The sequence below is a fragment of the Pseudorasbora parva genome, chromosome 2 (genome assembly GCF_024679245.1).
Source record: "Pseudorasbora parva isolate DD20220531a chromosome 2, ASM2467924v1, whole genome shotgun sequence".
In the NCBI taxonomy this organism is placed as follows: Eukaryota; Metazoa; Chordata; class Actinopteri; order Cypriniformes; family Gobionidae; genus Pseudorasbora; species Pseudorasbora parva.
The window spans coordinates 64205247-64222936 of NC_090173.1; the positions used below are offsets into that span (position 1 = coordinate 64205247).

At 49.8% G+C, this 17690-nt stretch overlaps 39 non-coding genes across 39 annotated transcripts; all 39 read left to right on the top strand.

Moving 5' to 3' along the window:
* The first annotated feature begins 266 nt into the window (after positions 1 to 266).
* On the top strand, positions 267 to 337 carry trnag-gcc (transfer RNA glycine (anticodon GCC)). Its single transcript has one exon. It is a non-coding gene; the product is annotated as a tRNA-Gly (tRNA).
* A 228-nt stretch (positions 338 to 565) lies between these two features.
* Positions 566 to 636, top strand: trnag-gcc (transfer RNA glycine (anticodon GCC)). Its single transcript has one exon. It is a non-coding gene; the product is annotated as a tRNA-Gly (tRNA).
* A 228-nt stretch (positions 637 to 864) lies between these two features.
* Positions 865 to 935, top strand: trnag-gcc (transfer RNA glycine (anticodon GCC)). The gene has a single exon. It is a non-coding gene; the product is annotated as a tRNA-Gly (tRNA).
* Positions 936 to 1163: 228 nt separating this feature from the next.
* trnag-gcc (transfer RNA glycine (anticodon GCC)) lies at positions 1164 to 1234 on the top strand. Its single transcript has one exon. It is a non-coding gene; the product is annotated as a tRNA-Gly (tRNA).
* Positions 1235 to 1462: 228 nt separating this feature from the next.
* On the top strand, positions 1463 to 1533 carry trnag-gcc (transfer RNA glycine (anticodon GCC)). Its single transcript has one exon. It is a non-coding gene; the product is annotated as a tRNA-Gly (tRNA).
* A 252-nt stretch (positions 1534 to 1785) lies between these two features.
* trnag-ccc (transfer RNA glycine (anticodon CCC)) lies at positions 1786 to 1856 on the top strand. The gene has a single exon. It is a non-coding gene; the product is annotated as a tRNA-Gly (tRNA).
* A 573-nt stretch (positions 1857 to 2429) lies between these two features.
* Positions 2430 to 2500, top strand: trnag-gcc (transfer RNA glycine (anticodon GCC)). The gene has a single exon. It is a non-coding gene; the product is annotated as a tRNA-Gly (tRNA).
* A 252-nt stretch (positions 2501 to 2752) lies between these two features.
* trnag-ccc (transfer RNA glycine (anticodon CCC)) lies at positions 2753 to 2823 on the top strand. The gene has a single exon. It is a non-coding gene; the product is annotated as a tRNA-Gly (tRNA).
* A 573-nt stretch (positions 2824 to 3396) lies between these two features.
* Positions 3397 to 3467, top strand: trnag-gcc (transfer RNA glycine (anticodon GCC)). Its single transcript has one exon. It is a non-coding gene; the product is annotated as a tRNA-Gly (tRNA).
* A 228-nt stretch (positions 3468 to 3695) lies between these two features.
* Positions 3696 to 3766, top strand: trnag-gcc (transfer RNA glycine (anticodon GCC)). The gene has a single exon. It is a non-coding gene; the product is annotated as a tRNA-Gly (tRNA).
* Positions 3767 to 3994: 228 nt separating this feature from the next.
* trnag-gcc (transfer RNA glycine (anticodon GCC)) lies at positions 3995 to 4065 on the top strand. Its single transcript has one exon. It is a non-coding gene; the product is annotated as a tRNA-Gly (tRNA).
* A 228-nt stretch (positions 4066 to 4293) lies between these two features.
* Positions 4294 to 4364, top strand: trnag-gcc (transfer RNA glycine (anticodon GCC)). The gene has a single exon. It is a non-coding gene; the product is annotated as a tRNA-Gly (tRNA).
* A 228-nt stretch (positions 4365 to 4592) lies between these two features.
* On the top strand, positions 4593 to 4663 carry trnag-gcc (transfer RNA glycine (anticodon GCC)). Its single transcript has one exon. It is a non-coding gene; the product is annotated as a tRNA-Gly (tRNA).
* A 252-nt stretch (positions 4664 to 4915) lies between these two features.
* trnag-ccc (transfer RNA glycine (anticodon CCC)) lies at positions 4916 to 4986 on the top strand. The gene has a single exon. It is a non-coding gene; the product is annotated as a tRNA-Gly (tRNA).
* Positions 4987 to 5559: 573 nt separating this feature from the next.
* Positions 5560 to 5630, top strand: trnag-gcc (transfer RNA glycine (anticodon GCC)). The gene has a single exon. It is a non-coding gene; the product is annotated as a tRNA-Gly (tRNA).
* Positions 5631 to 6157: 527 nt separating this feature from the next.
* Positions 6158 to 6228, top strand: trnag-gcc (transfer RNA glycine (anticodon GCC)). The gene has a single exon. It is a non-coding gene; the product is annotated as a tRNA-Gly (tRNA).
* A 527-nt stretch (positions 6229 to 6755) lies between these two features.
* On the top strand, positions 6756 to 6826 carry trnag-gcc (transfer RNA glycine (anticodon GCC)). The gene has a single exon. It is a non-coding gene; the product is annotated as a tRNA-Gly (tRNA).
* A 228-nt stretch (positions 6827 to 7054) lies between these two features.
* Positions 7055 to 7125, top strand: trnag-gcc (transfer RNA glycine (anticodon GCC)). The gene has a single exon. It is a non-coding gene; the product is annotated as a tRNA-Gly (tRNA).
* A 228-nt stretch (positions 7126 to 7353) lies between these two features.
* On the top strand, positions 7354 to 7424 carry trnag-gcc (transfer RNA glycine (anticodon GCC)). Its single transcript has one exon. It is a non-coding gene; the product is annotated as a tRNA-Gly (tRNA).
* A 228-nt stretch (positions 7425 to 7652) lies between these two features.
* On the top strand, positions 7653 to 7723 carry trnag-gcc (transfer RNA glycine (anticodon GCC)). The gene has a single exon. It is a non-coding gene; the product is annotated as a tRNA-Gly (tRNA).
* A 228-nt stretch (positions 7724 to 7951) lies between these two features.
* trnag-gcc (transfer RNA glycine (anticodon GCC)) lies at positions 7952 to 8022 on the top strand. Its single transcript has one exon. It is a non-coding gene; the product is annotated as a tRNA-Gly (tRNA).
* A 252-nt stretch (positions 8023 to 8274) lies between these two features.
* On the top strand, positions 8275 to 8345 carry trnag-ccc (transfer RNA glycine (anticodon CCC)). Its single transcript has one exon. It is a non-coding gene; the product is annotated as a tRNA-Gly (tRNA).
* A 573-nt stretch (positions 8346 to 8918) lies between these two features.
* Positions 8919 to 8989, top strand: trnag-gcc (transfer RNA glycine (anticodon GCC)). The gene has a single exon. It is a non-coding gene; the product is annotated as a tRNA-Gly (tRNA).
* A 228-nt stretch (positions 8990 to 9217) lies between these two features.
* trnag-gcc (transfer RNA glycine (anticodon GCC)) lies at positions 9218 to 9288 on the top strand. The gene has a single exon. It is a non-coding gene; the product is annotated as a tRNA-Gly (tRNA).
* A 527-nt stretch (positions 9289 to 9815) lies between these two features.
* trnag-gcc (transfer RNA glycine (anticodon GCC)) lies at positions 9816 to 9886 on the top strand. The gene has a single exon. It is a non-coding gene; the product is annotated as a tRNA-Gly (tRNA).
* Positions 9887 to 10138: 252 nt separating this feature from the next.
* Positions 10139 to 10209, top strand: trnag-ccc (transfer RNA glycine (anticodon CCC)). Its single transcript has one exon. It is a non-coding gene; the product is annotated as a tRNA-Gly (tRNA).
* Positions 10210 to 10806: 597 nt separating this feature from the next.
* Positions 10807 to 10877, top strand: trnag-ccc (transfer RNA glycine (anticodon CCC)). The gene has a single exon. It is a non-coding gene; the product is annotated as a tRNA-Gly (tRNA).
* A 573-nt stretch (positions 10878 to 11450) lies between these two features.
* Positions 11451 to 11521, top strand: trnag-gcc (transfer RNA glycine (anticodon GCC)). Its single transcript has one exon. It is a non-coding gene; the product is annotated as a tRNA-Gly (tRNA).
* A 228-nt stretch (positions 11522 to 11749) lies between these two features.
* trnag-gcc (transfer RNA glycine (anticodon GCC)) lies at positions 11750 to 11820 on the top strand. Its single transcript has one exon. It is a non-coding gene; the product is annotated as a tRNA-Gly (tRNA).
* A 228-nt stretch (positions 11821 to 12048) lies between these two features.
* On the top strand, positions 12049 to 12119 carry trnag-gcc (transfer RNA glycine (anticodon GCC)). The gene has a single exon. It is a non-coding gene; the product is annotated as a tRNA-Gly (tRNA).
* A 228-nt stretch (positions 12120 to 12347) lies between these two features.
* trnag-gcc (transfer RNA glycine (anticodon GCC)) lies at positions 12348 to 12418 on the top strand. The gene has a single exon. It is a non-coding gene; the product is annotated as a tRNA-Gly (tRNA).
* A 252-nt stretch (positions 12419 to 12670) lies between these two features.
* Positions 12671 to 12741, top strand: trnag-ccc (transfer RNA glycine (anticodon CCC)). Its single transcript has one exon. It is a non-coding gene; the product is annotated as a tRNA-Gly (tRNA).
* A 1470-nt stretch (positions 12742 to 14211) lies between these two features.
* trnag-gcc (transfer RNA glycine (anticodon GCC)) lies at positions 14212 to 14282 on the top strand. Its single transcript has one exon. It is a non-coding gene; the product is annotated as a tRNA-Gly (tRNA).
* A 252-nt stretch (positions 14283 to 14534) lies between these two features.
* Positions 14535 to 14605, top strand: trnag-ccc (transfer RNA glycine (anticodon CCC)). Its single transcript has one exon. It is a non-coding gene; the product is annotated as a tRNA-Gly (tRNA).
* Positions 14606 to 15178: 573 nt separating this feature from the next.
* On the top strand, positions 15179 to 15249 carry trnag-gcc (transfer RNA glycine (anticodon GCC)). The gene has a single exon. It is a non-coding gene; the product is annotated as a tRNA-Gly (tRNA).
* A 527-nt stretch (positions 15250 to 15776) lies between these two features.
* On the top strand, positions 15777 to 15847 carry trnag-gcc (transfer RNA glycine (anticodon GCC)). Its single transcript has one exon. It is a non-coding gene; the product is annotated as a tRNA-Gly (tRNA).
* A 252-nt stretch (positions 15848 to 16099) lies between these two features.
* Positions 16100 to 16170, top strand: trnag-ccc (transfer RNA glycine (anticodon CCC)). Its single transcript has one exon. It is a non-coding gene; the product is annotated as a tRNA-Gly (tRNA).
* A 597-nt stretch (positions 16171 to 16767) lies between these two features.
* trnag-ccc (transfer RNA glycine (anticodon CCC)) lies at positions 16768 to 16838 on the top strand. The gene has a single exon. It is a non-coding gene; the product is annotated as a tRNA-Gly (tRNA).
* A 573-nt stretch (positions 16839 to 17411) lies between these two features.
* On the top strand, positions 17412 to 17482 carry trnag-gcc (transfer RNA glycine (anticodon GCC)). Its single transcript has one exon. It is a non-coding gene; the product is annotated as a tRNA-Gly (tRNA).
* The last annotated feature ends 208 nt before the right edge of the window (positions 17483 to 17690 follow it).

Below are 17690 nucleotides of genomic sequence, written 5' to 3' on the forward strand. Positions count from 1 at the left end.
CCACGCGGGAGGCCCGGGTTAGATTCCCGGCCAATGCAAAAAGTTTGTTTGGGACTTCCAGAAGTCTGTTTCTGTAAAGCCTTCTTATGTCGCTTCTGCTGATCAGCATTACTGACTGTGATCATAAGTTAAAGGGTGACACCTGATTTACTTAAAGAAGCTCCAGTTGCCTTTCCACTGGTGTGAAATGAAAGAGTTTCTAAAAACTAATGAGTGCAAGCGCCGCGTCTCTCGTGCCGACCAAACGAGGGCGAGCTGCGTGTCGAGCATTGGTGGTTCAGTGGTAGAATTCTCGCCTGCCACGCGGGAGGCCCGGGTTCGATTCCCGGCCAATGCAAAAAGTTTGTTTGGGACTTCCAGAAGTCTGTTTCTGTAAAGCCTTCTTATGTCGCTTCTGCTGATCAGCATTACTGACTGTGATCATAAGTTAAAGGGTGACACCTGATTTACTTAAAGAAGCTCCAGTTGCCTTTCCACTGGTGTGAAATGAAAGAGTTTCTAAAAACTAATGAGTGCAAGCGCCGCGTCTCTCGTGCCGACCAAACGAGGGCGAGCTGCGTGTCGAGCATTGGTGGTTCAGTGGTAGAATTCTCGCCTGCCACGCGGGAGGCCCGGGTTCGATTCCCGGCCAATGCAAAAAGTTTGTTTGGGACTTCCAGAAGTCTGTTTCTGTAAAGCCTTCTTATGTCGCTTCTGCTGATCAGCATTACTGACTGTGATCATAAGTTAAAGGGTGACACCTGATTTACTTAAAGAAGCTCCAGTTGCCTTTCCACTGGTGTGAAATGAAAGAGTTTCTAAAAACTAATGAGTGCAAGCGCCGCGTCTCTCGTGCCGACCAAACGAGGGCGAGCTGCGTGTCGAGCATTGGTGGTTCAGTGGTAGAATTCTCGCCTGCCACGCGGGAGGCCCGGGTTCGATTCCCGGCCAATGCAAAAAGTTTGTTTGGGACTTCCAGAAGTCTGTTTCTGTAAAGCCTTCTTATGTCGCTTCTGCTGATCAGCATTACTGACTGTGATCATAAGTTAAAGGGTGACACCTGATTTACTTAAAGAAGCTCCAGTTGCCTTTCCACTGGTGTGAAATGAAAGAGTTTCTAAAAACTAATGAGTGCAAGCGCCGCGTCTCTCGTGCCGACCAAACGAGGGCGAGCTGCGTGTCGAGCATTGGTGGTTCAGTGGTAGAATTCTCGCCTGCCACGCGGGAGGCCCGGGTTCGATTCCCGGCCAATGCAAAAAGTTTGTTTGGGACTTCCAGAAGTCTGTTTCTGTAAAGCCTTCTTATGTCGCTTCTGCTGATCAGCATTACTGACTGTGATCATAAGTTAAAGGGTGACACCTGATTTACTTAAAGAAGCTCCAGTTGCCTTTCCACTGGTGTGAAATGAAAGAGTTTCTAAAAACTAATGAGTGCAAGCGCCGCGTCTCTCGTGCCGACCAAACGAGGGCGAGCTGCGTGTCGAGCATTGGTGGTTCAGTGGTAGAATTCTCGCCTGCCACGCGGGAGGCCCGGGTTCGATTCCCGGCCAATGCAAAAAGTTTGTTTGGGACTTCCAGAAGTCTGTTTCTGTAAAGCCTTCTTATGTCGCTTCTGCTGATCAGCATTACTGACTGGGATTATAAGTTAAATAGCAATATCCTGCCATCATCGTGAAGCACCAAATGATCGCAACTCGTAAAAGGGGACTTAATGCAAGATCAATATGTGTTCCTCATCTGCCGTCTCTTTCGACGAGCCAAGAAGCATGCCCTCGCTCACTGTAAGCACAGGTGGCTTTGCAGCTGAGCATTGGTGGTTCAGTGGTAGAATTCTCGCCTCCCACGCGAGAGACCCGGGTCCGATTCCCGGCCAATGCAAGGGCTTTTATCTGTTGTGCCAGAAATGAGGGTGTTTCTACATTTAGCATTGAGGGTGACACATGATTTACTTAAAGAAGCCCCAGCTGCCTATCCATTCGTGTGAAAAGTGAACTGTCGAAGCATGACCGTCACTTAATATGCGTGCGTTTGGCAACCGGACCGCGCTCCTCTCACAGGCACCTGATCTGGCTCTTGCTTCTGTCACAACGAGCTAATGAGTGCGAGCGGCTCGTCTCTCGTGGCGACCACACGAGGGCAGGCTGCGTGTCGAGCTTTGGTGGTTCAGTGGTAGAATTCTCGCCTGCCACGCGGGAGGCCCGGGTTAGATTCCCGGCCAATGCAAAAAGTTTGTTTGGGACTTCCAGAAGTCTGTTTCTGTAAAGCCTTCTTATGTCGCTTCTGCTGATCAGCATTACTGACTGTGATCATAAGTTAAAGGGTGACACCTGATTTACTTAAAGAAGCTCCAGTTGCCTTTCCACTGGTGTGAAATGAAAGAGTTTCTAAAAACTAATGAGTGCAAGCGCCGCGTCTCTCGTGCCGACCAAACGAGGGCGAGCTGCGTGTCGAGCATTGGTGGTTCAGTGGTAGAATTCTCGCCTGCCACGCGGGAGGCCCGGGTTCGATTCCCGGCCAATGCAAAAAGTTTGTTTGGGACTTCCAGAAGTCTGTTTCTGTAAAGCCTTCTTATGTCGCTTCTGCTGATCAGCATTACTGACTGGGATTATAAGTTAAATAGCAATATCCTGCCATCATCGTGAAGCACCAAATGATCGCAACTCGTAAAAGGGGACTTAATGCAAGATCAATATGTGTTCCTCATCTGCCGTCTCTTTCGACGAGCCAAGAAGCATGCCCTCGCTCACTGTAAGCACAGGTGGCTTTGCAGCTGAGCATTGGTGGTTCAGTGGTAGAATTCTCGCCTCCCACGCGAGAGACCCGGGTCCGATTCCCGGCCAATGCAAGGGCTTTTATCTGTTGTGCCAGAAATGAGGGTGTTTCTACATTTAGCATTGAGGGTGACACATGATTTACTTAAAGAAGCCCCAGCTGCCTATCCATTCGTGTGAAAAGTGAACTGTCGAAGCATGACCGTCACTTAATATGCGTGCGTTTGGCAACCGGACCGCGCTCCTCTCACAGGCACCTGATCTGGCTCTTGCTTCTGTCACAACGAGCTAATGAGTGCGAGCGGCTCGTCTCTCGTGGCGACCACACGAGGGCAGGCTGCGTGTCGAGCTTTGGTGGTTCAGTGGTAGAATTCTCGCCTGCCACGCGGGAGGCCCGGGTTAGATTCCCGGCCAATGCAAAAAGTTTGTTTGGGACTTCCAGAAGTCTGTTTCTGTAAAGCCTTCTTATGTCGCTTCTGCTGATCAGCATTACTGACTGTGATCATAAGTTAAAGGGTGACACCTGATTTACTTAAAGAAGCTCCAGTTGCCTTTCCACTGGTGTGAAATGAAAGAGTTTCTAAAAACTAATGAGTGCAAGCGCCGCGTCTCTCGTGCCGACCAAACGAGGGCGAGCTGCGTGTCGAGCATTGGTGGTTCAGTGGTAGAATTCTCGCCTGCCACGCGGGAGGCCCGGGTTCGATTCCCGGCCAATGCAAAAAGTTTGTTTGGGACTTCCAGAAGTCTGTTTCTGTAAAGCCTTCTTATGTCGCTTCTGCTGATCAGCATTACTGACTGTGATCATAAGTTAAAGGGTGACACCTGATTTACTTAAAGAAGCTCCAGTTGCCTTTCCACTGGTGTGAAATGAAAGAGTTTCTAAAAACTAATGAGTGCAAGCGCCGCGTCTCTCGTGCCGACCAAACGAGGGCGAGCTGCGTGTCGAGCATTGGTGGTTCAGTGGTAGAATTCTCGCCTGCCACGCGGGAGGCCCGGGTTCGATTCCCGGCCAATGCAAAAAGTTTGTTTGGGACTTCCAGAAGTCTGTTTCTGTAAAGCCTTATTATGTCGCTTCTGCTGATCAGCATTACTGACTGTGATCATAAGTTAAAGGGTGACACCTGATTTACTTAAAGAAGCTCCAGTTGCCTTTCCACTGGTGTGAAATGAAAGAGTTTCTAAAAACTAATGAGTGCAAGCGCCGCGTCTCTCGTGCCGACCAAACGAGGGCGAGCTGCGTGTCGAGCATTGGTGGTTCAGTGGTAGAATTCTCGCCTGCCACGCGGGAGGCCCGGGTTCGATTCCCGGCCAATGCAAAAAGTTTGTTTGGGACTTCCAGAAGTCTGTTTCTGTAAAGCCTTCTTATGTCGCTTCTGCTGATCAGCATTACTGACTGTGATCATAAGTTAAAGGGTGACACCTGATTTACTTAAAGAAGCTCCAGTTGCCTTTCCACTGGTGTGAAATGAAAGAGTTTCTAAAAACTAATGAGTGCAAGCGCCGCGTCTCTCGTGCCGACCAAACGAGGGCGAGCTGCGTGTCGAGCATTGGTGGTTCAGTGGTAGAATTCTCGCCTGCCACGCGGGAGGCCCGGGTTCGATTCCCGGCCAATGCAAAAAGTTTGTTTGGGACTTCCAGAAGTCTGTTTCTGTAAAGCCTTATTATGTCGCTTCTGCTGATCAGCATTACTGACTGTGATCATAAGTTAAAGGGTGACACCTGATTTACTTAAAGAAGCTCCAGTTGCCTTTCCACTGGTGTGAAATGAAAGAGTTTCTAAAAACTAATGAGTGCAAGCGCCGCGTCTCTCGTGCCGACCAAACGAGGGCGAGCTGCGTGTCGAGCATTGGTGGTTCAGTGGTAGAATTCTCGCCTGCCACGCGGGAGGCCCGGGTTCGATTCCCGGCCAATGCAAAAAGTTTGTTTGGGACTTCCAGAAGTCTGTTTCTGTAAAGCCTTCTTATGTCGCTTCTGCTGATCAGCATTACTGACTGGGATTATAAGTTAAATAGCAATATCCTGCCATCATCGTGAAGCACCAAATGATCGCAACTCGTAAAAGGGGACTTAATGCAAGATCAATATGTGTTCCTCATCTGCCGTCTCTTTCGACGAGCCAAGAAGCATGCCCTCGCTCACTGTAAGCACAGGTGGCTTTGCAGCTGAGCATTGGTGGTTCAGTGGTAGAATTCTCGCCTCCCACGCGAGAGACCCGGGTCCGATTCCCGGCCAATGCAAGGGCTTTTATCTGTTGTGCCAGAAATGAGGGTGTTTCTACATTTAGCATTGAGGGTGACACATGATTTACTTAAAGAAACCCCAGCTGCCTATCCATTCGTGTGAAAAGTGAACTGTCGAAGCATGACCGTCACTTAATATGCGTGCGTTTGGCAACCGGACCGCGCTCCTCTCACAGGCACCTGATCTGGCTCTTGCTTCTGTCACAACGAGCTAATGAGTGCGAGCGGCTCGTCTCTCGTGGCGACCACACGAGGGCAGGCTGCGTGTCGAGCATTGGTGGTTCAGTGGTAGAATTCTCGCCTGCCACGCGGGAGGCCCGGGTTAGATTCCCGGCCAATGCAAAAAGTTTGTTTGGGACTTCCAGAAGTCTGTTTCTGTAAAGCCTTCTTATGTCGCTTCTGCTGATCAGCATTACTGACTGTGATCATAAGTTAAAGGGTGACACCTGATTTACTTAAAGAAGCTCCAGTTGCCTTTCCACTGGTGTGAAATGAAAGAGTTTCTAAAAACTAATGAGTGCAAGCGCCGCGTCTCTCGTGCCGACCAAACGAGGGCGAGCTGCGTGTCGAGCATTGGTGGTTCAGTGGTAGAATTCTCGCCTGCCACGCGGGAGGCCCGGGTTCGATTCCCGGCCAATGCAAAAAGTTTGTTTGGGACTTCCAGAAGTCTGTTTCTGTAAAGCCTTCTTATGTCGCTTCTGCTGATCAGCATTACTGACTGTGATCATAAGTTAAAGGGTGACACCTGATTTACTTAAAGAAGCTCCAGTTGCCTTTCCACTGGTGTGAAATGAAAGAGTTTCTAAAAACTAATGAGTGCAAGCGCCGCGTCTCTCGTGCCGACCAAACGAGGGCGAGCTGCGTGTCGAGCATTGGTGGTTCAGTGGTAGAATTCTCGCCTGCCACGCGGGAGGCCCGGGTTAGATTCCCGGCCAATGCAAAAAGTTTGTTTGGGACTTCCAGAAGTCTGTTTCTGTAAAGCCTTCTTATGTCGCTTCTGCTGATCAGCATTACTGACTGTGATCATAAGTTAAAGGGTGACACCTGATTTACTTAAAGAAGCTCCAGTTGCCTTTCCACTGGTGTGAAATGAAAGAGTTTCTAAAAACTAATGAGTGCAAGCGCCGCGTCTCTCGTGCCGACCAAACGAGGGCGAGCTGCGTGTCGAGCATTGGTGGTTCAGTGGTAGAATTCTCGCCTGCCACGCGGGAGGCCCGGGTTCGATTCCCGGCCAATGCAAAAAGTTTGTTTGGGACTTCCAGAAGTCTGTTTCTGTAAAGCCTTCTTATGTCGCTTCTGCTGATCAGCATTACTGACTGTGATCATAAGTTAAAGGGTGACACCTGATTTACTTAAAGAAGCTCCAGTTGCCTTTCCACTGGTGTGAAATGAAAGAGTTTCTAAAAACTAATGAGTGCAAGCGCCGCGTCTCTCGTGCCGACCAAACGAGGGCGAGCTGCGTGTCGAGCATTGGTGGTTCAGTGGTAGAATTCTCGCCTGCCACGCGGGAGGCCCGGGTTAGATTCCCGGCCAATGCAAAAAGTTTGTTTGGGACTTCCAGAAGTCTGTTTCTGTAAAGCCTTCTTATGTCGCTTCTGCTGATCAGCATTACTGACTGTGATCATAAGTTAAAGGGTGACACCTGATTTACTTAAAGAAGCTCCAGTTGCCTTTCCACTGGTGTGAAATGAAAGAGTTTCTAAAAACTAATGAGTGCAAGCGCCGCGTCTCTCGTGCCGACCAAACGAGGGCGAGCTGCGTGTCGAGCATTGGTGGTTCAGTGGTAGAATTCTCGCCTGCCACGCGGGAGGCCCGGGTTCGATTCCCGGCCAATGCAAAAAGTTTGTTTGGGACTTCCAGAAGTCTGTTTCTGTAAAGCCTTCTTATGTCGCTTCTGCTGATCAGCATTACTGACTGTGATCATAAGTTAAAGGGTGACACCTGATTTACTTAAAGAAGCTCCAGTTGCCTTTCCACTGGTGTGAAATGAAAGAGTTTCTAAAAACTAATGAGTGCAAGCGCCGCGTCTCTCGTGCCGACCAAACGAGGGCGAGCTGCGTGTCGAGCATTGGTGGTTCAGTGGTAGAATTCTCGCCTGCCACGCGGGAGGCCCGGGTTCGATTCCCGGCCAATGCAAAAAGTTTGTTTGGGACTTCCAGAAGTCTGTTTCTGTAAAGCCTTCTTATGTCGCTTCTGCTGATCAGCATTACTGACTGTGATCATAAGTTAAAGGGTGACACCTGATTTACTTAAAGAAGCTCCAGTTGCCTTTCCACTGGTGTGAAATGAAAGAGTTTCTAAAAACTAATGAGTGCAAGCGCCGCGTCTCTCGTGCCGACCAAACGAGGGCGAGCTGCCTGTCGAGCATTGGTGGTTCAGTGGTAGAATTCTCGCCTGCCACGCGGGAGGCCCGGGTTCGATTCCCGGCCAATGCAAAAAGTTTGTTTGGGACTTCCAGAAGTCTGTTTCTGTAAAGCCTTCTTATGTCGCTTCTGCTGATCAGCATTACTGACTGTGATCATAAGTTAAAGGGTGACACCTGATTTACTTAAAGAAGCTCCAGTTGCCTTTCCACTGGTGTGAAATGAAAGAGTTTCTAAAAACTAATGAGTGCAAGCGCCGCGTCTCTCGTGGCGACCAAACGAGGGCGAGCTGCGTGTCGAGCATTGGTGGTTCAGTGGTAGAATTCTCGCCTGCCACGCGGGAGGCCCGGGTTCGATTCCCGGCCAATGCAAAAAGTTTGTTTGGGACTTCCAGAAGTCTGTTTCTGTAAAGCCTTCTTATGTCGCTTCTGCTGATCAGCATTACTGACTGTGATCATAAGTTAAAGGGTGACACCTGATTTACTTAAAGAAGCTCCAGTTGCCTTTCCACTGGTGTGAAATGAAAGAGTTTCTAAAAACTAATGAGTGCAAGCGCCGCGTCTCTCGTGCCGACCAAACGAGGGCGAGCTGCGTGTCGAGCATTGGTGGTTCAGTGGTAGAATTCTCGCCTGCCACGCGGGAGGCCCGGGTTCGATTCCCGGCCAATGCAAAAAGTTTGTTTGGGACTTCCAGAAGTCTGTTTCTGTAAAGCCTTCTTATGTCGCTTCTGCTGATCAGCATTACTGACTGGGATTATAAGTTAAATAGCAATATCCTGCCATCATCGTGAAGCACCAAATGATCGCAACTCGTAAAAGGGGACTTAATGCAAGATCAATATGTGTTCCTCATCTGCCGTCTCTTTCGACGAGCCAAGAAGCATGCCCTCGCTCACTGTAAGCACAGGTGGCTTTGCAGCTGAGCATTGGTGGTTCAGTGGTAGAATTCTCGCCTCCCACGCGAGAGACCCGGGTCCGATTCCCGGCCAATGCAAGGGCTTTTATCTGTTGTGCCAGAAATGAGGGTGTTTCTACATTTAGCATTGAGGGTGACACATGATTTACTTAAAGAAGCCCCAGCTGCCTATCCATTCGTGTGAAAAGTGAACTGTCGAAGCATGACCGTCACTTAATATGCGTGCCTTTGGCAACCGGACCGCGCTCCTCTCACAGGCACCTGATCTGGCTCTTGCTTCTGTCACAACGAGCTAATGAGTGCGAGCGGCTCGTCTCTCGTGGCGACCACACGAGGGCAGGCTGCGTGTCGAGCATTGGTGGTTCAGTGGTAGAATTCTCGCCTGCCACGCGGGAGGCCCGGGTTAGATTCCCGGCCAATGCAAAAAGTTTGTTTGGGACTTCCAGAAGTCTGTTTCTGTAAAGCCTTCTTATGTCGCTTCTGCTGATCAGCATTACTGACTGTGATCATAAGTTAAAGGGTGACACCTGATTTACTTAAAGAAGCTCCAGTTGCCTTTCCACTGGTGTGAAATGAAAGAGTTTCTAAAAACTAATGAGTGCAAGCGCCGCGTCTCTCGTGCCGACCAAACGAGGGCGAGCTGCGTGTCGAGCATTGGTGGTTCAGTGGTAGAATTCTCGCCTGCCACGCGGGAGGCCCGGGTTCGATTCCCGGCCAATGCAAAAAGTTTGTTTGGGACTTCCAGAAGTCTGTTTCTGTAAAGCCTTATTATGTCGCTTCTGCTGATCAGCATTACTGACTGTGATCATAAGTTAAAGGGTGACACCTGATTTACTTAAAGAAGCTCCAGTTGCCTTTCCACTGGTGTGAAATGAAAGAGTTTCTAAAAACTAATGAGTGCAAGCGCCGCGTCTCTCGTGCCGACCAAACGAGGGCGAGCTGCGTGTCGAGCATTGGTGGTTCAGTGGTAGAATTCTCGCCTGCCACGCGGGAGGCCCGGGTTCGATTCCCGGCCAATGCAAATAGTTTGTTTGGGACTTCCAGAAGTCTGTTTCTGTAAAGCCTTCTTATGTCGCTTCTGCTGATCAGCATTACTGACTGTGATCATAAGTTAAAGGGTGACACCTGATTTACTTAAAGAAGCTCCAGTTGCCTTTCCACTGGTGTGAAATGAAAGAGTTTCTAAAAACTAATGAGTGCAAGCGCCGCGTCTCTCGTGCCGACCAAACGAGGGCGAGCTGCGTGTCGAGCATTGGTGGTTCAGTGGTAGAATTCTCGCCTGCCACGCGTGAGGCCCGGGTTCGATTCCCGGCCAATGCAAAAAGTTTGTTTGGGACTTCCAGAAGTCTGTTTCTGTAAAGCCTTCTTATGTCGCTTCTGCTGATCAGCATTACTGACTGTGATCATAAGTTAAAGGGTGACACCTGATTTACTTAAAGAAGCTCCAGTTGCCTTTCCACTGGTGTGAAATGAAAGAGTTTCTAAAAACTAATGAGTGCAAGCGCCGCGTCTCTCGTGCCGACCAAACGAGGGCGAGCTGCGTGTCGAGCATTGGTGGTTCAGTGGTAGAATTCTCGCCTGCCACGCGGGAGGCCCGGGTTCGATTCCCGGCCAATGCAAAAAGTTTGTTTGGGACTTCCAGAAGTCTGTTTCTGTAAAGCCTTCTTATGTCGCTTCTGCTGATCAGCATTACTGACTGGGATTATAAGTTAAATAGCAATATCCTGCCATCATCGTGAAGCACCAAATGATCGCAACTCGTAAAAGGGGACTTAATGCAAGATCAATATGTGTTCCTCATCTGCCGTCTCTTTCGACGAGCCAAGAAGCATGCCCTCGCTCACTGTAAGCACAGGTGGCTTTGCAGCTGAGCATTGGTGGTTCAGTGGTAGAATTCTCGCCTCCCACGCGAGAGACCCGGGTCCGATTCCCGGCCAATGCAAGGGCTTTTATCTGTTGTGCCAGAAATGAGGGTGTTTCTACATTTAGCATTGAGGGTGACACATGATTTACTTAAAGAAACCCCAGCTGCCTATCCATTCGTGTGAAAAGTGAACTGTCGAAGCATGACCGTCACTTAATATGCGTGCGTTTGGCAACCGGACCGCGCTCCTCTCACAGGCACCTGATCTGGCTCTTGCTTCTGTCACAACGAGCTAATGAGTGCGAGCGGCTCGTCTCTCGTGGCGACCACACGAGGGCAGGCTGCGTGTCGAGCATTGGTGGTTCAGTGGTAGAATTCTCGCCTGCCACGCGGGAGGCCCGGGTTAGATTCCCGGCCAATGCAAAAAGTTTGTTTGGGACTTCCAGAAGTCTGTTTCTGTAAAGCCTTCTTATGTCGCTTCTGCTGATCAGCATTACTGACTGGGATTATAAGTTAAATAGCAATATCCTGCCATCATCGTGAAGCACCAAATGATCGCAACTCGTAAAAGGGGACTTAATGCAAGATCAATATGTGTTCCTCATCTGCCGTCTCTTTCGACGAGCCAAGAAGCATGCCCTCGCTCACTGTAAGCACAGGTGGCTTTGCAGCTGAGCATTGGTGGTTCAGTGGTAGAATTCTCGCCTCCCACGCGAGAGACCCGGGTCCGATTCCCGGCCAATGCAAGGGCTTTTATCTGTTGTGCCAGAAATGAGGGTGTTTCTACATTTAGCATTGAGGGTGACACATGATTTACTTAAAGAAACCCCAGCTGCCTATCCATTCGTGTGAAAAGTGAACTGTCGAAGCATGACCGTCACTTAATATGCGTGCGTTTGGCAACCGGACCGCGCTCCTCTCACAGGCACCTGATCTGGCTCTTGCTTCTGTCACAACGAGCTAATGAGTGCGAGCGGCTCGTCTCTCGTGGCGACCACACGAGGGCAGGCTGCGTGTCGAGCATTGGTGGTTCAGTGGTAGAATTCTCGCCTGCCACGCGGGAGGCCCGGGTTAGATTCCCGGCCAATGCAAAAAGTTTGTTTGGGACTTCCAGAAGTCTGTTTCTGTAAAGCCTTCTTATGTCGCTTCTGCTGATCAGCATTACTGACTGTGATCATAAGTTAAAGGGTGACACCTGATTTACTTAAAGAAGCTCCAGTTGCCTTTCCACTGGTGTGAAATGAAAGAGTTTCTAAAAACTAATGAGTGCAAGCGCCGCGTCTCTCGTGCCGACCAAACGAGGGCGAGCTGCGTGTCGAGCATTGGTGGTTCAGTGGTAGAATTCTCGCCTGCCACGCGGGAGGCCCGGGTTCGATTCCCGGCCAATGCAAAAATTTTGTTTGGGACTTCCAGAAGTCTGTTTCTGTAAAGCCTTCTTATGTCGCTTCTGCTGATCAGCATTACTGACTGTGATCATAAGTTAAAGGGTGACACCTGATTTACTTAAAGAAGCTCCAGTTGCCTTTCCACTGGTGTGAAATGAAAGAGTTTCTAAAAACTAATGAGTGCAAGCGCCGCGTCTCTCGTGCCGACCAAACGAGGGCGAGCTGCGTGTCGAGCATTGGTGGTTCAGTGGTAGAATTCTCGCCTGCCACGCGGGAGGCCCGGGTTCGATTCCCGGCCAATGCAAAAAGTTTGTTTGGGACTTCCAGAAGTCTGTTTCTGTAAAGCCTTCTTATGTCGCTTCTGCTGATCAGCATTACTGACTGTGATCATAAGTTAAAGGGTGACACCTGATTTACTTAAAGAAGCTCCAGTTGCCTTTCCACTGGTGTGAAATGAAAGAGTTTCTAAAAACTAATGAGTGCAAGCGCCGCGTCTCTCGTGCCGACCAAACGAGGGCGAGCTGCGTGTCGAGCATTGGTGGTTCAGTGGTAGAATTCTCGCCTGCCACGCGGGAGGCCCGGGTTCGATTCCCGGCCAATGCAAAAAGTTTGTTTGGGACTTCCAGAAGTCTGTTTCTGTAAAGCCTTCTTATGTCGCTTCTGCTGATCAGCATTACTGACTGTGATCATAAGTTAAAGGGTGACACCTGATTTACTTAAAGAAGCTCCAGTTGCCTTTCCACTGGTGTGAAATGAAAGAGTTTCTAAAAACTAATGAGTGCAAGCGCCGCGTCTCTCGTGCCGACCAAACGAGGGCGAGCTGCGTGTCGAGCATTGGTGGTTCAGTGGTAGAATTCTCGCCTGCCACGCGGGAGGCCCGGGTTCGATTCCCGGCCAATGCAAAAAGTTTGTTTGGGACTTCCAGAAGTCTGTTTCTGTAAAGCCTTCTTATGTCGCTTCTGCTGATCAGCATTACTGACTGGGATTATAAGTTAAATAGCAATATCCTGCCATCATCGTGAAGCACCAAATGATCGCAACTCGTAAAAGGGGACTTAATGCAAGATCAATATGTGTTCCTCATCTGCCGTCTCTTTCGACGAGCCAAGAAGCATGCCCTCGCTCACTGTAAGCACAGGTGGCTTTGCAGCTGAGCATTGGTGGTTCAGTGGTAGAATTCTCGCCTCCCACGCGAGAGACCCGGGTCCGATTCCCGGCCAATGCAAGGGCTTTTATCTGTTGTGCCAGAAATGAGGGTGTTTCTACATTTAGCATTGAGGGTGACACATGATTTACTTAAAGAAGCCCCAGCTGCCTATCCATTCGTGTGAAAAGTGAACTGTCGAAGCATGACCGTCACTTAATATGCGTGCCTTTGGCAACCGGACCGCGCTCCTCTCACAGGCACCTGATCTGGCTCTTGCTTCTGTCACAACGAGCTAATGAGTGCGAGCGGCTCGTCTCTCGTGGCGACCACACGAGGGCAGGCTGCGTGTCGAGCATTGGTGGTTCAGTGGTAGAATTCTCGCCTGCCACGCGGGAGGCCCGGGTTAGATTCCCGGCCAATGCAAAAAGTTTGTTTGGGACTTCCAGAAGTCTGTTTCTGTAAAGCCTTCTTATGTCGCTTCTGCTGATCAGCATTACTGACTGTGATCATAAGTTAAAGGGTGACACCTGATTTACTTAAAGAAGCTCCAGTTGCCTTTCCACTGGTGTGAAATGAAAGAGTTTCTAAAAACTAATGAGTGCAAGCGCCGCGTCTCTCGTGCCGACCAAACGAGGGCGAGCTGCGTGTCGAGCATTGGTGGTTCAGTGGTAGAATTCTCGCCTGCCACGCGGGCGGCCCGGGTTCGATTCCCGGCCAATGCAAAAAGTTTGTTTGGGACTTCCAGAAGTCTGTTTCTGTAAAGCCTTCTTATGTCGCTTCTGCTGATCAGCATTACTGACTGTGATCATAAGTTAAAGGGTGACACCTGATTTACTTAAAGAAGCTCCAGTTGCCTTTCCACTGGTGTGAAATGAAAGAGTTTCTAAAAACTAATGAGTGCAAGCGCCGCGTCTCTCGTGCCGACCAAACGAGGGCGAGCTGCGTGTCGAGCATTGGTGGTTCAGTGGTAGAATTCTCGCCTGCCACGAGGGAGGCCCGGGTTCGATTCCCGGCCAATGCAAAAAGTTTGTTTGGGACTTCCAGAAGTCTGTTTCTGTAAAGCCTTCTTATGTCGCTTCTGCTGATCAGCATTACTGACTGTGATCATAAGTTAAAGGGTGACACCTGATTTACTTAAAGAAGCTCCAGTTGCCTTTCCACTGGTGTGAAATGAAAGAGTTTCTAAAAACTAATGAGTGCAAGCGCCGCGTCTCTCGTGCCGACCAAACGAGGGCGAGCTGCGTGTCGAGCATTGGTGGTTCAGTGGTAGAATTCTCGCCTGCCACGCGGGCGGCCCGGGTTCGATTCCCGGCCAATGCAAAAAGTTTGTTTGGGACTTCCAGAAGTCTGTTTCTGTAAAGCCTTCTTATGTCGCTTCTGCTGATCAGCATTACTGACTGTGATCATAAGTTAAAGGGTGACACCTGATTTACTTAAAGAAGCTCCAGTTGCCTTTCCACTGGTGTGAAATGAAAGAGTTTCTAAAAACTAATGAGTGCAAGCGCCGCGTCTCTCGTGCCGACCAAACGAGGGCGAGCTGCGTGTCGAGCATTGGTGGTTCAGTGGTAGAATTCTCGCCTGCCACGCGGGAGGCCCGGGTTCGATTCCCGGCCAATGCAAAAAGTTTGTTTGGGACTTCCAGAAGTCTGTTTCTGTAAAGCCTTCTTATGTCGCTTCTGCTGATCAGCATTACTGACTGGGATTATAAGTTAAATAGCAATATCCTGCCATCATCGTGAAGCACCAAATGATCGCAACTCGTAAAAGGGGACTTAATGCAAGATCAATATGTGTTCCTCATCTGCCGTCTCTTTCGACGAGCCAAGAAGCATGCCCTCGCTCACTGTAAGCACAGGTGGCTTTGCAGCTGAGCATTGGTGGTTCAGTGGTAGAATTCTCGCCTCCCACGCGAGAGACCCGGGTCCGATTCCCGGCCAATGCAAGGGCTTTTATCTGTTGTGCCAGAAATGAGGGTGTTTCTACATTTAGCATTGAGGGTGACACATGATTTACTTAAAGAAGCCCCAGCTGCCTATCCATTCGTGTGAAAAGTGAACTGTCGAAGCATGACCGTCACTTAATATGCGTGCGTTTGGCAACCGGACCGCGCTCCTCTCACAGGCACCTGATCTGGCTCTTGCTTCTGTCACAACGAGCTAATGAGTGCGAGCGGCTCGTCTCTCGTGGCGACCACACGAGGGCAGGCTGCGTGTCGAGCATTGGTGGTTCAGTGGTAGAATTCTCGCCTGCCACGCGGGAGGCCCGGGTTAGATTCCCGGCCAATGCAAAAAGTTTGTTTGGGACTTCCAGAAGTCTGTTTCTGTAAAGCCTTCTTATGTCGCTTCTGCTGATCAGCATTACTGACTGTGATCATAAGTTAAAGGGTGACACCTGATTTACTTAAAGAAGCTCCAGTTGCCTTTCCACTGGTGTGAAATGAAAGAGTTTCTAAAAACTAATGAGTGCAAGCGCCGCGTCTCTCGTGCCGACCAAACGAGGGCGAGCTGCGTGTCGAGCATTGGTGGTTCAGTGGTAGAATTCTCGCCTGCCACGCGGGAGGCCCGGGTTCGATTCCCGGCCAATGCAAATAGTTTGTTTGGGACTTCCAGAAGTCTGTTTCTGTAAAGCCTTCTTATGTCGCTTCTGCTGATCAGCATTACTGACTGTGATCATAAGTTAAAGGGTGACACCTGATTTACTTAAAGAAGCTCCAGTTGCCTTTCCACTGGTGTGAAATGAAAGAGTTTCTAAAAACTAATGAGTGCAAGCGCCGCGTCTCTCGTGCCGACCAAACGAGGGCGAGCTGCGTGTCGAGCATTGGTGGTTCAGTGGTAGAATTCTCGCCTGCCACGCGTGAGGCCCGGGTTCGATTCCCGGCCAATGCAAAAAGTTTGTTTGGGACTTCCAGAAGTCTGTTTCTGTAAAGCCTTCTTATGTCGCTTCTGCTGATCAGCATTACTGACTGTGATCATAAGTTAAAGGGTGACACCTGATTTACTTAAAGAAGCTCCAGTTGCCTTTCCACTGGTGTGAAATGAAAGAGTTTCTAAAAACTAATGAGTGCAAGCGCCGCGTCTCTCGTGCCGACCAAACGAGGGCGAGCTGCGTGTCGAGCATTGGTGGTTCAGTGGTAGAATTCTCGCCTGCCACGCGGGAGGCCCGGGTTCGATTCCCGGCCAATGCAAAAAGTTTGTTTGGGACTTCCAGAAGTCTGTTTCTGTAAAGCCTTCTTATGTCGCTTCTGCTGATCAGCATTACTGACTGGGATTATAAGTTAAATAGCAATATCCTGCCATCATCGTGAAGCACCAAATGATCGCAACTCGTAAAAGGGGACTTAATGCAAGATCAATATGTGTTCCTCATCTGCCGTCTCTTTCGACGAGCCAAGAAGCATGCCCTCGCTCACTGTAAGCACAGGTGGCTTTGCAGCTGAGCATTGGTGGTTCAGTGGTAGAATTCTCGCCTCCCACGCGAGAGACCCGGGTCCGATTCCCGGCCAATGCAAGGGCTTTTATCTGTTGTGCCAGAAATGAGGGTGTTTCTACATTTAGCATTGAGGGTGACACATGATTTACTTAAAGAAACCCCAGCTGCCTATCCATTCGTGTGAAAAGTGAACTGTCGAAGCATGACCGTCACTTAATATGCGTGCGTTTGGCAACCGGACCGCGCTCCTCTCACAGGCACCTGATCTGGCTCTTGCTTCTGTCACAACGAGCTAATGAGTGCGAGCGGCTCGTCTCTCGTGGCGACCACACGAGGGCAGGCTGCGTGTCGAGCATTGGTGGTTCAGTGGTAGAATTCTCGCCTGCCACGCGGGAGGCCCGGGTTAGATTCCCGGCCAATGCAAAAAGTTTGTTTGGGACTTCCAGAAGTCTGTTTCTGTAAAGCCTTCTTATGTCGCTTCTGCTGATCAGCATTACTGACTGGGATTATAAGTTAAATAGCAATATCCTGCCATCATCGTGAAGCACCAAATGATCGCAACTCGTAAAAGGGGACTTAATGCAAGATCAATATGTGTTCCTCATCTGCCGTCTCTTTCGACGAGCCAAGAAGCATGCCCTCGCTCACTGTAAGCACAGGTGGCTTTGCAGCTGAGCATTGGTGGTTCAGTGGTAGAATTCTCGCCTCCCACGCGAGAGACCCGGGTCCGATTCCCGGCCAATGCAAGGGCTTTTATCTGTTGTGCCAGAAATGAGGGTGTTTCTACATTTAGCATTGAGGGTGACACATGATTTACTTAAAGAAACCCCAGCTGCCTATCCATTCGTGTGAAAAGTGAACTGTCGAAGCATGACCGTCACTTAATATGCGTGCGTTTGGCAACCGGACCGCGCTCCTCTCACAGGCACCTGATCTGGCTCTTGCTTCTGTCACAACGAGCTAATGAGTGCGAGCGGCTCGTCTCTCGTGGCGACCACACGAGGGCAGGCTGCGTGTCGAGCATTGGTGGTTCAGTGGTAGAATTCTCGCCTGCCACGCGGGAGGCCCGGGTTAGATTCCCGGCCAATGCAAAAAGTTTGTTTGGGACTTCCAGAAGTCTGTTTCTGTAAAGCCTTCTTATGTCGCTTCTGCTGATCAGCATTACTGACTGTGATCATAAGTTAAAGGGTGACACCTGATTTACTTAAAGAAGCTCCAGTTGCCTTTCCACTGGTGTGAAATGAAAGAGTTTCTAAAAACTAATGAGTGCAAGCGCCGCGTCTCTCGTGCCGACCAAACGAGGGCGAGCTGCGTGTCGAGCATTGGTGGTTCAGTGGTAGAATTCTCGCCTGCCACGCGGGAGGCCCGGGTTCGATTCCCGGCCAATGCAAAAATTTTGTTTGGGACTTCCAGAAGTCTGTTTCTGTAAAGCCTTCTTATGTCGCTTCTGCTGATCAGCATTACTGACTGTGATCATAAGTTAAAGGGTGACACCTGATTTACTTAAAGAAGCTCCAGTTGCCTTTCCACTGGTGTGAAATGAAAGAGTTTCTAAAAACTAATGAGTGCAAGCGCCGCGTCTCTCGTGCCGACCAAAC